Genomic DNA, 12,692 nt, shown 5'->3' with positions numbered 1-12,692 from the left:
ACAGATCATGAACCAACTTGTAGCTCTGGTGAAGAACAGGAAGAAATAGGTTTAAACTATGGTCACAAATACGGGGAACTCTCTGACGCAACTTTCTGACTGGCAGAAAACTGCAAGTCTCGTCAGCCCTGACTAAGTCTCTGTCTTTGACCAGATTTGAGTCTGTTCCTCTGAGCCCTCTTCTTGACTGGGCCTCAACCTTGGCCTGTGAAAACCGCAAACACCCAACACAAATTATTTGTCTGCCCTCTACACTGAGAGGCTTGCACAACACTAGCATCGTTTCTAACAGCTCAAGGGCGCATTCCTAGAATGATGGCCCTAGTCTACTTAAATTCCTGCTTGAGAAAGCTCAATGCTGCCAAAAGAATTTACTGTTTGTTCTAAAACCTGACTATAGGCTCCTGGCCTCCCTTTTCTTAGAAGCATTTATTTTCAAAAACTTGCAGTTGTAAATCTTTTCTCTTTTTGTGCTGTATCTTCCACAAGCTAGGAACGTTTTTCTCAAGGGCCTGAGAGCCATCGCTCTGAAATGTAATCATCAAGAAAGGTAGGGCCCTGTCACCCAGTTTTCGGCACATCAGTTATCCTGCCCTGACCCCAACTCTTAAAAGTGCTTTTCCTTTGGCATACCCCAGCACGTAAAAAGCCGCCTGCCCTTCATCTCAGCAAAGCCGGGCGGAGGCCTCTCCCCTACTGCAGTAGTACTGAATAAAGTATGTCTTACTGCCTTTAGCTAGTGGTTTGGCTGTTTCTCTTTGACAGAACCCAAGGAAGCTGTGACTTCAACATGAATGGAAAGCTCTGAAAAGGAGGGCAATGGGGTTCCACTTCAGAGGTTTTGTCCCGTAGGGAAGTAAGAGGTGGACAAAGTAAACTTTTCAAGCCCCTCTCCCAGCCAATTTGTCAGATGGTTGGTAAAATATCCTTTAGGAGCCTGTGGGTTTAAGGAAAGGATCAGCAATGAATTAGGTCCCCAAAGGAAACAGAAAAGTTGTCTTTCTAGTAATCAAGAACGAGGCCGGTCCTGACCCTGTTTATCAATTCCTGGGTGACTTTAGATAGATTGCAGGACTCCCCTGAGCCTCAGTTTCTCCGTTCTATAAAAAGAAAGGGTTGTACAAATGATGTTCAAGCACCGTTCCCTGAATTCCTGAATTATCTGGAAAATCCCTCCTGCTAATCACCCTTGATGGTTATGTTGAAATCCCTGTCAGCTGTGTGTTGAGGTGGGGGAGGAGCTCTCTGTTGTGTGCCAAGAAAGAGCTGTCGCACCTCTTCTAGGGCCATATGTGGCCAGGATCCCCTGGGAAACCAAAAGCACACATGCTTGCCAGAGAGTCTAACTTTGTGACTCAGAAACTGCCATCTGCTAAACAGCTTTTAATTGAAGCTCCAAGAGGCAGAAGCTGGCTGGAAAAATCTTGCAAGTTGATCCAATAGGATTATCTCCTCTAAAAGAGGTTTTTCTATGTTTAATTAGTTGGAAGCCATTTTGCTACAGATGGATTATTCAGGTGTCAGTCCTTTTGGTGCCCTGCCCCCTCCCCTCTGTATTTGAGTCCCACAGATTCTTTAGTTAGTAGCAGCCTCCAATTTCCGCCCCCCACCCCCACCCCAAGACTGCACTGCCTAACCTCTGAGGCATCCAGTGCCACAGAAGCCTTTTCCCCACCATTCAGGATACAGGTGAGCTGTTTCAACCTGGATGGAGAAGCCTAATGTAGTCAGTTCTCAATTTTTGGTAATCTGAGTCAGTTACATATATTCAGGAACCAAAAACTCATGGTCACATCGGTCTACTGAGTCATCCTGAAGTCATGAGCCTGAAAGGCAACACCGACCAAAGGGAAACCCAGTCATTTCAGGGGCAGAAATTTAACCCTTTGCAGTCAGAGCTACAGAGGGCTTTCAGTGGCTAAGACCAGCTTCACCTGCAGCTGGCAAGAGGTGGGTGAAGGAATAAATACCCAGAGTCTGAGGCTTCTTCCAATCTGGGATTTGGACTGCTGCGATTCCTTGTCTGTCCTCACGGGACGTATTGTGAGATTCTGCTATGACAAAATGGGTAGAGTCAGGGAGTGGAGACAGCGTTGGAACCAACGTCAGACACGGCTGCACAAGTGAGGGTGCAGTTCAAAGTGCTTCTAGGGTTGCAAGTGGGTAAAATACTCCATTTCAACGCACAGGTAGGTAATATTTTCTTAATATAACCTTTTTATTATGGAAAATTTCAAAACATATGGAAGTGGAGAGAACATTTAAAGGATTTCCATATACCAATAGCCTGGTTTCAATAATTAACAACTCAAGGCTAATCTCATTTCACCCAAATCCCCACCAATCTCCTCACTCCCACTTCACTCCCCATATAACGTCTTCACGTTTTAGAAGGGAACCAAGGCTATAAGCATAAATGAGGAAGAATAATTGGGTCCGTTATTCTCAATGAGTGGGGAGAGGTGAAGGGTAGAGGGCATATATTACATTCTTTGGTATGACTTGTCTGTTTTGGAAAAAGCAAGATTGATAATACACTTAATAATACAATTATTATATTATGTAATTATTATCTGGAACGTGAAAAAACAATACCTATTGTTGTCATAATATAAATTACAGAAAGCAAAGCAAGACAAAAGTTTTCACGAATCAGGGTGGGGATGACACCTAACGTCTCAGTCTGTGAGGTTTGTATGTTTATCAGAAAGAGGTCAGGGGTTAGAATAGGTCATAAAATACAGAATTAGGATCTGTCCAAAATCCCTCTCCTCTTTTGCCTGCCAGGATTTACAGTCCTAACACCTGGGAATTGGAGGCCATAGCTAGTCTCGTTTATAGCATCTAGCATAGTTCTGTGTAACTGTGGGCTTCACTGAACGCCTGGGAGAAGTGGCTTTTCCTAAAGTCATTGTTAATATATGAACCAGTGGGAGATTTAGAGGAAATGACTTCTGAACATCTTTCACATAGCATTTCCAAATTTGAAAAGTAAGCAAGCTCCAGATTGGAAACATTGCTTGAAAATAAGCAAATCTTGTAGTTTTAAAACTCTGTTCCCTGGAACCTTATGGCCCTATGAGGGGATTGGCAAGCATTGACCTGTCCCGATCAACCGTGGAAGAACTGAACTCTCTATTGCTTTTGTTTTATATTTGGGTTTTGTTGTACACTTTCATCAGAATTTCATAAATGAGTTCTGCTACTGAAAAAAACAGTGATGGAGCACCTGGGTGGCTCAGTGGGTGAAGCATCTGACTGTTGGTTTTGGCTCAGGTCATGATCTCACAGTTCTCGTGAGAACGAGCCCCATGTCAGGCTCCATGCTGAAAGCACAGAGCCTGCTTGGGATTCTCTCTCTCCTTCTCTCTCTGTCCCTCCCCCACTCACACTCTCCTTTCTCAAAATAAACAAATAAATTTGAAAAAAAAATTTTAAAAACCAGTGATGATAATCTTCTTTCACAGAGGAGGAGCTGGTGGTATGGAGAGAGACATGGGACTTGCCCGAGCTCACACGACAGGGTAGTGCAGTGCTGGGACCAGAGCCTGGTATCCTGATGTGGTCGTTGATGTGGTCGTTGGATTGGGAGCTGCAGAAAAAGGGAAAAACCTTTGGAATGAAAGTGCTATCCACTCAAGTTCTCCTTCCAACTCCAGGGTCAGGCTCAGCAACTTTCCAATGGTTTGTTCTGTAATGGTTCCAGTGAGGAAGAGTCACTGTGGTTCAAGAAAACAAATGACTAAACAAACAAACAAGAAGCAGAATCGAACCTATAAATGCAGAGAATAAACGGATGGTTGCTGGACGGGAGGGGGATGGGGAGATAAACAATATGGGTGAAGGGGAGAGGGAGATACAGGCTTCCAGTTATGGAATGAATAAGTTATGAGAATAAAAGGCACAGCATAAGGAACACACTCGATGGTATTGGGACAGTGTTGTGTAGTGATGGATGATAGCTACAATTGTGGTGAGCATAGCAGAATGTATAAACTTGTCAAATCACTGTCATACCCCTGAAACTAATGTAACCTTCTGTGTCAACTAAACTCAAAAAAATTTTTAAAAAGAAAAGTGGTGTCCTAGAACACCCCTGTGCTGCTGGTTGAGGGACATGGTAGGCTGAGCCCCTGAACTCTCAAACAGAAGCTTACCTTTGCTAAATGTTCCTCTCGGACTCAGCTAATCCCCCAGAAAGGAGAGTGTGGACACATCATACCCTTAGGGAACAATAGAGGAACTCTGGACTGGATATTTGGGAGGATTCCTGCAGAGGAAGCCTTGGATCGGACACATGGCAACACGATGGAGAATGCAAGCTGTGGTTTTCTCTGCTGAGCTGGAGAATCCTTGACTCACGGCCCTCAGAGTACGTGCTATGAGCTAAGTCCGTGTCAGTGGTTGCAAATGCGTGGTCGGGAGACTGAGCACTACCCTCAGACATGTTTTGTTTAGATTGCAAGGTGTTTGAATATATTTTGGGGGTCAGTCACCAATGTAAATTGAGAGATTAAAACCTAGATTTCTGGTGCCTCTTAGGAAAGAAAGAAAGGAAGGAAGAAAGATCTGGTAACTCTGAACACCACCGACAACACACTCTTCTCAGCCATCTGGAAGCTTTAATACATCCTTCTGTTTGCGTTAGTCCCCACCGTTCCCTATTGCCTCACACCCAGCCTGCTTCACTTGTTCAGTTTACCTCCAGGGTCCTTAGCAATCTGGATTGGGGTGACCTAATATTCTGACAGAATGTTTCAGACAAACATTCTCAAATGTTAGCGTCAGAATCCTCTTGGTGCTTGCCTGAGGCTGTGCCCAAGAGACCTGGTAGATTTATTAGGCTCAGGATTTGCATTTTAAACCAGCAGCCCAGGTGGTTTCATGGCATAGTCTAAGAAAAGCTACTATAAAGTCAAGGTTCTCAATGCTGGGTACACATTTGAATCCTGTGGTGACAGGGAGATTTTACAACATATTCAGCTTTTACCCCAAACTAAATGAATCAGGAAACACTAGAGCGACAGCCCAAAACGGTTAATACTTCCTCATTTGTATTTTTTAATTCCCCAAATACACAAAATGCGGAAGAAGAATTTGTTTGACTCCTTTAAACTTCTTAGCTAGATTCACCAGCTATTAACATCTCGCCGTCCCCACGCCATCACACACACACTTCGTGCAGCCAAACCATTCATAAGAAAGCTACTGACTTTGCTACTTTGCCCCTAAATGTTGCAGCATGCCTCCCTTTAGAAAAAAGTGTATTCTTCCACACAAGCACATAGCATGGCCAAGCCTGAGAAGAATCGCGGTTTCCTTGTGCTAAGATTCAGCTCCAATACATCCAGCAAGAACCTCACATAGGTGATTCTTGGGGATGTTCTGTACCTTCCACATCACATCAGGAGGCAATACACGCAGTGGTTCACAAACTTCAGCATACACCTCGAGGGCTTGTTAAAACCCAGATTGCTGGGCCCTACCCTTGGAGTGTCTGATTCCAGAGGTCTGGGATGGGGCCCGAGCCTTTTCATTTTTCGTAAGTTCCCAGGTACTCCTGGTGCTGCCAGACCAGCTTCTCAGTTTGGAGAACAACTGACCTCATGGCAGATCTTCCCACTATTGCAATAAGTACTGATTTTTTTTAAGTTTATTTCTTTATTTTAAGAGGAGGGAGGGAGGGAGGGAGGGAGGGAGAGAGAGAGAGAGAGAGAGAGAGAGAGGCGCGGCAGGAGTGGGAGAGGAGCAGAGAGAAAGGGAGAGAGAATCCCAGGCAGGCTCCACACTGCCAGCACAAAGCCCAATGAGAGGCTCCAACTCACGAAACTGTGAGATCGTGACCTGAGCTGAAATCAAGAGTCGGACGCTTAACTGACTGAGCCACCCAGGTGACCCAGTGTTGATGTTTTTAAAGTTCCAGGAGGCGATGACAACACACAGCCAGCATGGGGAACCAGTGCTAGTCTGGCCCCTTGATGCTCAGATACAGACCTCGGAGCTACAACAGCGGCATCACCAGGGAGACTGTGAGAAGTGTGGGCTCTCAGGCCCCCCCCCCAGACCTACCAGACCAGAACCTGCACTTTCACAAAATCCACAGTGACCCATGCACACGTTAAAGTTTGTGCAGTGCTGCTTTGGAGCTTCTCTAGAAGCTTCCAGAAGCTTCTCCCACACCTCACCTGGCCCCTGGAGGTGGCTCTGCAACCATGGCACCAGGGTGGGTGAGGTGGCTCCAGGTGTCTCTGGGGGCCAGATGGAGCCTGCGCTGATGGGTCCCCCAGCCCTGGAGGAAGCGGAAGAAAATACAACCTACCAGCTTCACTCTGCACCCACTCTCTCACCCCCACTTCAGGGTTCTTAAGTCATTTTGAAGAACCCCCTCGCTTCAGTTCCATCTCTAATTTTGGTGCCTTGTATTTCCTGCTCCTCTGGCTTGGGCTTCCTCCTCAAGGGTGGCTTTGTTTCGTCTTGGGATTTCTGAGTGCACAGTGTTTTGCTAACCCCTGGGGATATAAAGGTGACTAAAACAAATTCCCACCCTTAGGGACCCTGCAGCCTGGTTTCCCTGTTTCCCAACTGGCCACCTGCATGGCATTGTCAGGTCCCTACCTCAGCCTTTTCGGTGGCCTGTTGTCCCCACTCACTTGTTGGCTCCGGACCTGCAGGGTTGGGTTGGACACAGAGCTCACCTGACCTCTTCTTCCTGCCAGTTTTGGGACGGGGGCTATTTAGGGCCATCTACCAGCTATCAACAAATAGTCATTCATCAAACATCTACAGGGAACCAGCTGTGAACTAGACCTCGGATTCCATGGAGAGGTGGTTCCTGGCCTTTGATTACCCACAACATGGAAGAGGAGATGAGGCATTTGTGGAAAAGGAAATAATACCAGGAAGAGTGTGTTTGAAGACGTTCATGAGATCTCAGACTGGAGAGAAACCATTTCCCGTTATGAAATTAAAGCAGGCTTCAGGGAAGGGGAGGTGATATTTGCAAAGAGCCATTCGACATCTTCAGGGTTGGATAAAATAACCAGGTGGCTTGGCTTGGCTTTGAGACTGGCTCGGGAGTTGCTCAGAGTCAGACCCTGTTTACGGCAAACCCACTTCCACACCTTCGGCGTCAAGGAGAAGGCAATATATTTGCTCATAAAGCATTTTACAAGCCTGAGCAATGGGGCATGGAACGTAAAGGGCTCTAACTAATTCAGTGCTGTGGTGGAAATAGCTTCAACATGTGGGAGGAGAAGAACCAAGTGGGTAATGTGACGACTGGGGATTAGAAACAGCCATCAGAAGAACTGATCTGCACTTTCCACTCCTGGCAGAGAGCAGGTCTGTCAGGAACATAAGCAGATGGCTGGTCCAGGGAGGCTCAGAAGCAAGTCTAGGGCTGGGTAAACTATTGTCCTGGGTGAAACTGAGTTCAGGGATGATCAGGAGAAGGGGACAGAAGAAGAATCAGAAAGAGAGCAGCAAAGACGCCACTTCCCCATCTCAGAGCACCGGGCACCAGAACCATAATTCCTTAGCTTGATCATCAGTTCAAAAGGAGGCCCCTGCTGGGGATGGTCAGGGATGATTTCAGGGTGGAGGGAAATCTTACAACTTGAGTTGAAACTTTCCATGTAGTTCGGGAGTTGTGGGAAAGTAGAGAACAGCACATAGGAAGCACATGAGCACATGTGCTGGTCCTGGGAATGATGAGACCATGATGGGCTTCCACAGTGGCCCTGTGCTGGCCCTGCTTCTCCACTTCTCCCTGCATCCCTGCCCTTTGCTGTGAAACTGGGGTGCCCTCCCACTGGGACTCTGGGCCGGTCATGTGCTTGCTTTGACCAATAGCATGAGACAGAAGAGGTTGCATGCAATAAAGGATTAACTCAGCAAGTGTGATGGTCCAAATCCTGAACATTCCAAAAGAAATTTTGGCCCTGGGCGGCACCTGGTTCCCAGGAGGTAACCTCTAAGTCCTCCGAATAGCCTGCCTCATAGGAGAGAGGCCTTGGGCCAGGCCAGATAGTCATGCTAACAGTGTTATTAATGATGGGGGCCCTGGGCTACATGGTATTAGCTTGATCTCTGCAAGGACTGGAAACTAAGGTCAGTCACACTGCAGTCAGCCAAGCCAAGTGACCAACCTCCAGTAAGAACACCGGGCACCAAGGCTTGGGTGAGCTCGGCAATATGCCACGTATGTTGTCACCCATTGTTGCTGGGAGAAATACGTACTGTCTGTGTGTAGAACTCCACTGGAGAGGTCAGCTGGCAGCTTGCAGCCTGGAGTCTCTTAGACTCTGACCTTTAAGCCAGGGCTAAGTTAATCAGTATCCTTTTGCTGTAGCAAATTGTAACCATGAGTGTAACAGCATTGCTCAGTTCTGTGACCCCTTCTGGTGAACCTGAGGGTAGTCTTGGTGACCTCCAAACTGTAGGCACTATACCAATCCTGGGCCTAGTCCTGAAGAGGCCTTAAAAGTGCTTCTTCTTGGGGGCCCCTGGGTGACTCATTTGGTTAAGCAACCGACTCTTGATTTGAGCTCGGGTCATGATCTCACAGTTTGTGAGTTCGAGCCCCGCATCAGGCTCTGTGCTAACAGTGTGGAGCCTGCTTGGGATTTTCTCTTTCCCTCTCTCTGCCCGTCTCCAACTCGTGCTCTCTAGCTCGAAAAAATAAACTATCAAAAAATAAAAATTTAAAAAAAAAAGTGTTTCTTCTTGTTCTCTTGCATGCAGTCAATTGTCTTAAGAATTACCGCCTGGGTGGGGGCACCTGGGTGGCTCAGTTGGTTAAGTGTCCCCCTTCAGCTCAGGTCATGATCTTGCAGTCCTGTGAGTTCAAGCCCCACATCGGGCTCTGTGCTGACAGCTCAGAGCCTGGAGCCTGCTTCGGATCCTGTGTCTCCCTCTCTCTCTGCCCCTCTCCCACTCCGCTCTGTCTCTGTCTTTCAAAAATAGATAAACATTAAAAAAAAAAAAAAAAAAAAAAGAAGGGTATGCTTGAGTCTTCCCACTAGTCCAGGAGGGGAAAGAGAGACATGTGGAGCAGGGCCACGTCCAACAGTTTCATCCTAGATCAGTTCACCACCAGCTGGCTGCACATGAGCGAGACACATTGAGAACAGCAGAACCACCAGGCTGAACTACCCATCCCTGACACCAAGCTGACCTACAGGCTCATGAGAAATAATATATACTCATTGTTTTAAGGCGCTGAGCTTTGGAGTGATGCATCTGTCATGCAGCAGTAGAATCGATAAGCCTCCAAACAACTGAGGTGTCAGTCGTGCTCTAACTGATATCAGGGCCTCAAGAGGCCTCTGCAAGCAGGTTAATTTGAGGGACTATCCATCCCCGACTTCCAAGTCAGGATAGAGTCACAAAGCCTGCAGCCACGTAGCTTCATTCACGCAACACAAGTGATCAGCGTCTCCAAAACATGCCCAAGATCACCAAGGCCTGGGAGAAGTAACATGGCCGAAAGGAGAAGGGTGGTCTGAAAGCAGGGTTAGGTAAGAGGGAGAAAGAGTGGGTCCCAGGGAGAAGTGCAAAAAGAAGAGAAAGAAGAATAAACGTGAAGAAAAAGACAAATGGAGGGAGGGGTGGGGAAAAATCTTGGGAGTATTTTTTACAACCTCCCAACAGGTTAATGCACTCTTACACCAGGCAGCATGTGCCTTCCAAGATGCTGCAGGCTTCCCAGGCTCATTCCTGGATTCAGGAATCCTGAATCCAGGCTCCTACTCTTCTGGGATATACCACTGACCTTTTGGACTTTACCGGTTTTGAATTCTCTGGCTCTGACTCTCTGTACCCTCCCTTAAACAAGGTTTGCTTCATTCTCTGGATCCATCCACTCCCAGGCTCCCCGGTGTCCCACTACTACTTGATGGAACCCTAGTCTCCAGGACCCTGCCCAGGCTGATGCCCTCCAGCCTAGGACTCCCCCGACTACCTGTGGTAGATCAGATCACTTTATAACAAATATTCGCTGCCTTTACTCCAACTCCTTGAAGGGAGTTACTTACACACACGTTGATGTGGAGCTTGGCCATGTGACTTGATTTTGGCCAATGAAATGTGAGTGCAAGTAAAAATTTGCTCATTACAAGCTTATATTTAAGGGACATAATGTTTCTGCCTGCTTCTCCAGGAGATTCTGATCTCCACCATGAGAGATCATGCCCCAGGTCACTGCTGTCCCTTCATATCAGGTCCAGAATGAGACATGAGGCGCAGATGTGAATTTGATCTTCAGCTTGAAATAGAGCTATCTTGGTCAACTCACGGGCATTAAAAACCAATTTGGGGGCAGCTTGTTATGTAGCACATTATAATGGTTGATGACTAATACACCACTCATGAAGAAGGAGAGACACCATCTTACTGAAGTGGGATCACCATTATGACATTAGCTACCCCAAATCACCAATTAAGAAAAGTTCTTTTTATTCAGATACACTTCCATAAACCCATCCTTGGCATCAACATTTTTAAGCACGATAGAATTTGGCTATTACTTTGTTCACAAGAGGTGGGGGAAATGATGCTAAAACATGGATGCTCTGAAGAAAACCCCCAAGTGAGAGCTGGTCCACTATAACCAGTCCAAATGAAGGCGAAAGAGACAAAGTGTTACGATTGTCTGTCTCCGGGAAAGAAACTTGTATAAAAGCAAATTGAACTCCTCGCTTCTCTCTCGTTTGGCTGCTTTGATGTCAGGAGGATGTAAGTCTGAGACTATGGGAGAGCTCACTCGGTACCCTGCTACAGGCTGTGCTTAGAAGAAAAAGATTTTGCAGACCTCATAAGATAGGCACCTTGGAGTATGTGAAGGGTTGCCATGGGGAAGAGGGATTACACTGGTTTTCTATGTGGGGTGGAAGACACAGGAGTCAGAACATTCAGAGGAATTCTCTGAAAAGAGACATCACGTACTGCCAAGGGAGAGAAGGATCCTGTTTTCCACCATGGGAGGTATTTGTGTGTTGAATGAATGACGACCTTCATTCAATAATGAAATTCAATAGGGGCGCCTGGGTGGCTCCGTCCGTGGAGCGTCTGACTTCGGCTCAGGTCATGATCTCGCGGTTTGTGGGTTGGAGCTCTCCTTCGGGCTCGCTGCTGTCAGCACCGAGCCCGCTTTAGATCCTCTGTCCCCCTCTCTGCCCCTCCCCTGCTTGTTCTGTCTCTCTCAAAAAAAATAAATAAATAAAACATAAAAAAGTTGAAATTCATTCAATAAATATGTCTTCAGAGCTGGCCACATGCCAGGTGTTATGCAAGGTGCTGGGTGATGGACAAAGCAAGCATAGTATCTCCCTTCCTGTGGTTTTTAAGTCTGGTGGTGAAATTAGGTATCGTACATGCAGCACATAAGTGAACATATAATGCAGGAAGCGCCTTAAGAGTGTAACAACTGCTTTACGTTAGGTGGTCAGGTTGGATAGGTAACATTTGTCACTAATGTGACTGATTAAGTGTTTGGAAACCCTTTTATCTCAGATGTATAGGCCCTTCCCCAAGCCCAGTTGGTGATTGAAATGGTTCTAAGCAGTCAGTGACCTCTCATCTCCTTTGACCAGTGACAGATTGTAGGGAGGTCATTTACCAATGAAATGAAAGTCATTTCTGGCCAATGATAGGAAAGTCAAAATCTGTTGGCTAGGCCTTATTAGAAAATGTTGCTTTTCGGATAAAAGATGGACAGACTTAGAGTAAATGGCCTTTGCTCTTTGTCCTTCCTTCTTTCAGACTAAAATATTTGAGTGATGCCTGGAGGTATGGCAGTCATCTTGTGACCATGAGGCAGCAGGCCAAGTATTCTAAGAGTAGAGGAATGGAAGGACAGGAAGAGCCTGGTTCTAGCAACATTAACAAGCTGCTGTGTCAGCCCTGAACTATGTATGTCTGACCTCTTCTTAAGTAAGAAAAAAAAAACCTGTTTGTTTTAGCTGGAGAAGCTGAGTTTGCTCTCCCTTGTAGTCCAACACTTCCCACTGATGAGTCCAATAGAACTCTCGAAGGAAATAACATTTCCTGAGACCTGAGGGATGAACACCTGCTATCCAAGTGGACAGTGAGACAGAAGCGTGGCAGGAAGAGGGGCAGCATGTGTAAACAGCCTCGGCAGGAAGATTGGCTTGTGTGAAAAACTAAAAGAAGGGCTGATGGTCTGAAGTTAAGAGAGCAAAGCATGGCCAGATCAGGCCAGGCCATGTAGGATGTGGTCTTTTTTTTTTTTTACAATCTACACTTGACATGATTTTCAACAACTGAAAGGTTGGAGTAATGAAGCAGACCTTCGAGTCGCCTGTCACCACTGCAAGCCATGTGCTCTCCAGAGTACATAGCATGTGCTGCTGACTCTTGCTAAGCCTGGACAAACATTTCCCTGTATTTTTCCCTTAACCTGATTAGTTGTGAATCTGTAGCCAGTGTCAGAAAATGGGATAAAATATTTGGTGGTTTGGTTCCTGGCCGGTTTGCTTCGGTGCTGGCTATTGATCATATAAAGAGAAAAATAGTCATCTTTGCCCTTGAAATATGAATTCAACCGTTTTTACTTTGAGTGATAATGGAAGGCAGATTTCTACTGTTCACAGTTAAGTCTTTCAGGAACCTCGCTAACTTTTTTTTCTTGATATGAGGAGAGTTGATAAAGATCCTGTTTTCAAAGTGTGTAG

Source organism: Panthera tigris, chromosome C2 (assembly GCF_018350195.1).
Source record: "Panthera tigris isolate Pti1 chromosome C2, P.tigris_Pti1_mat1.1, whole genome shotgun sequence".
Classification (NCBI taxonomy): Eukaryota; Metazoa; Chordata; class Mammalia; order Carnivora; family Felidae; genus Panthera; species Panthera tigris.
The sequence above is the reverse complement of the archived record's forward strand: the minus strand, read 5'-3'. Positions refer to the sequence as shown.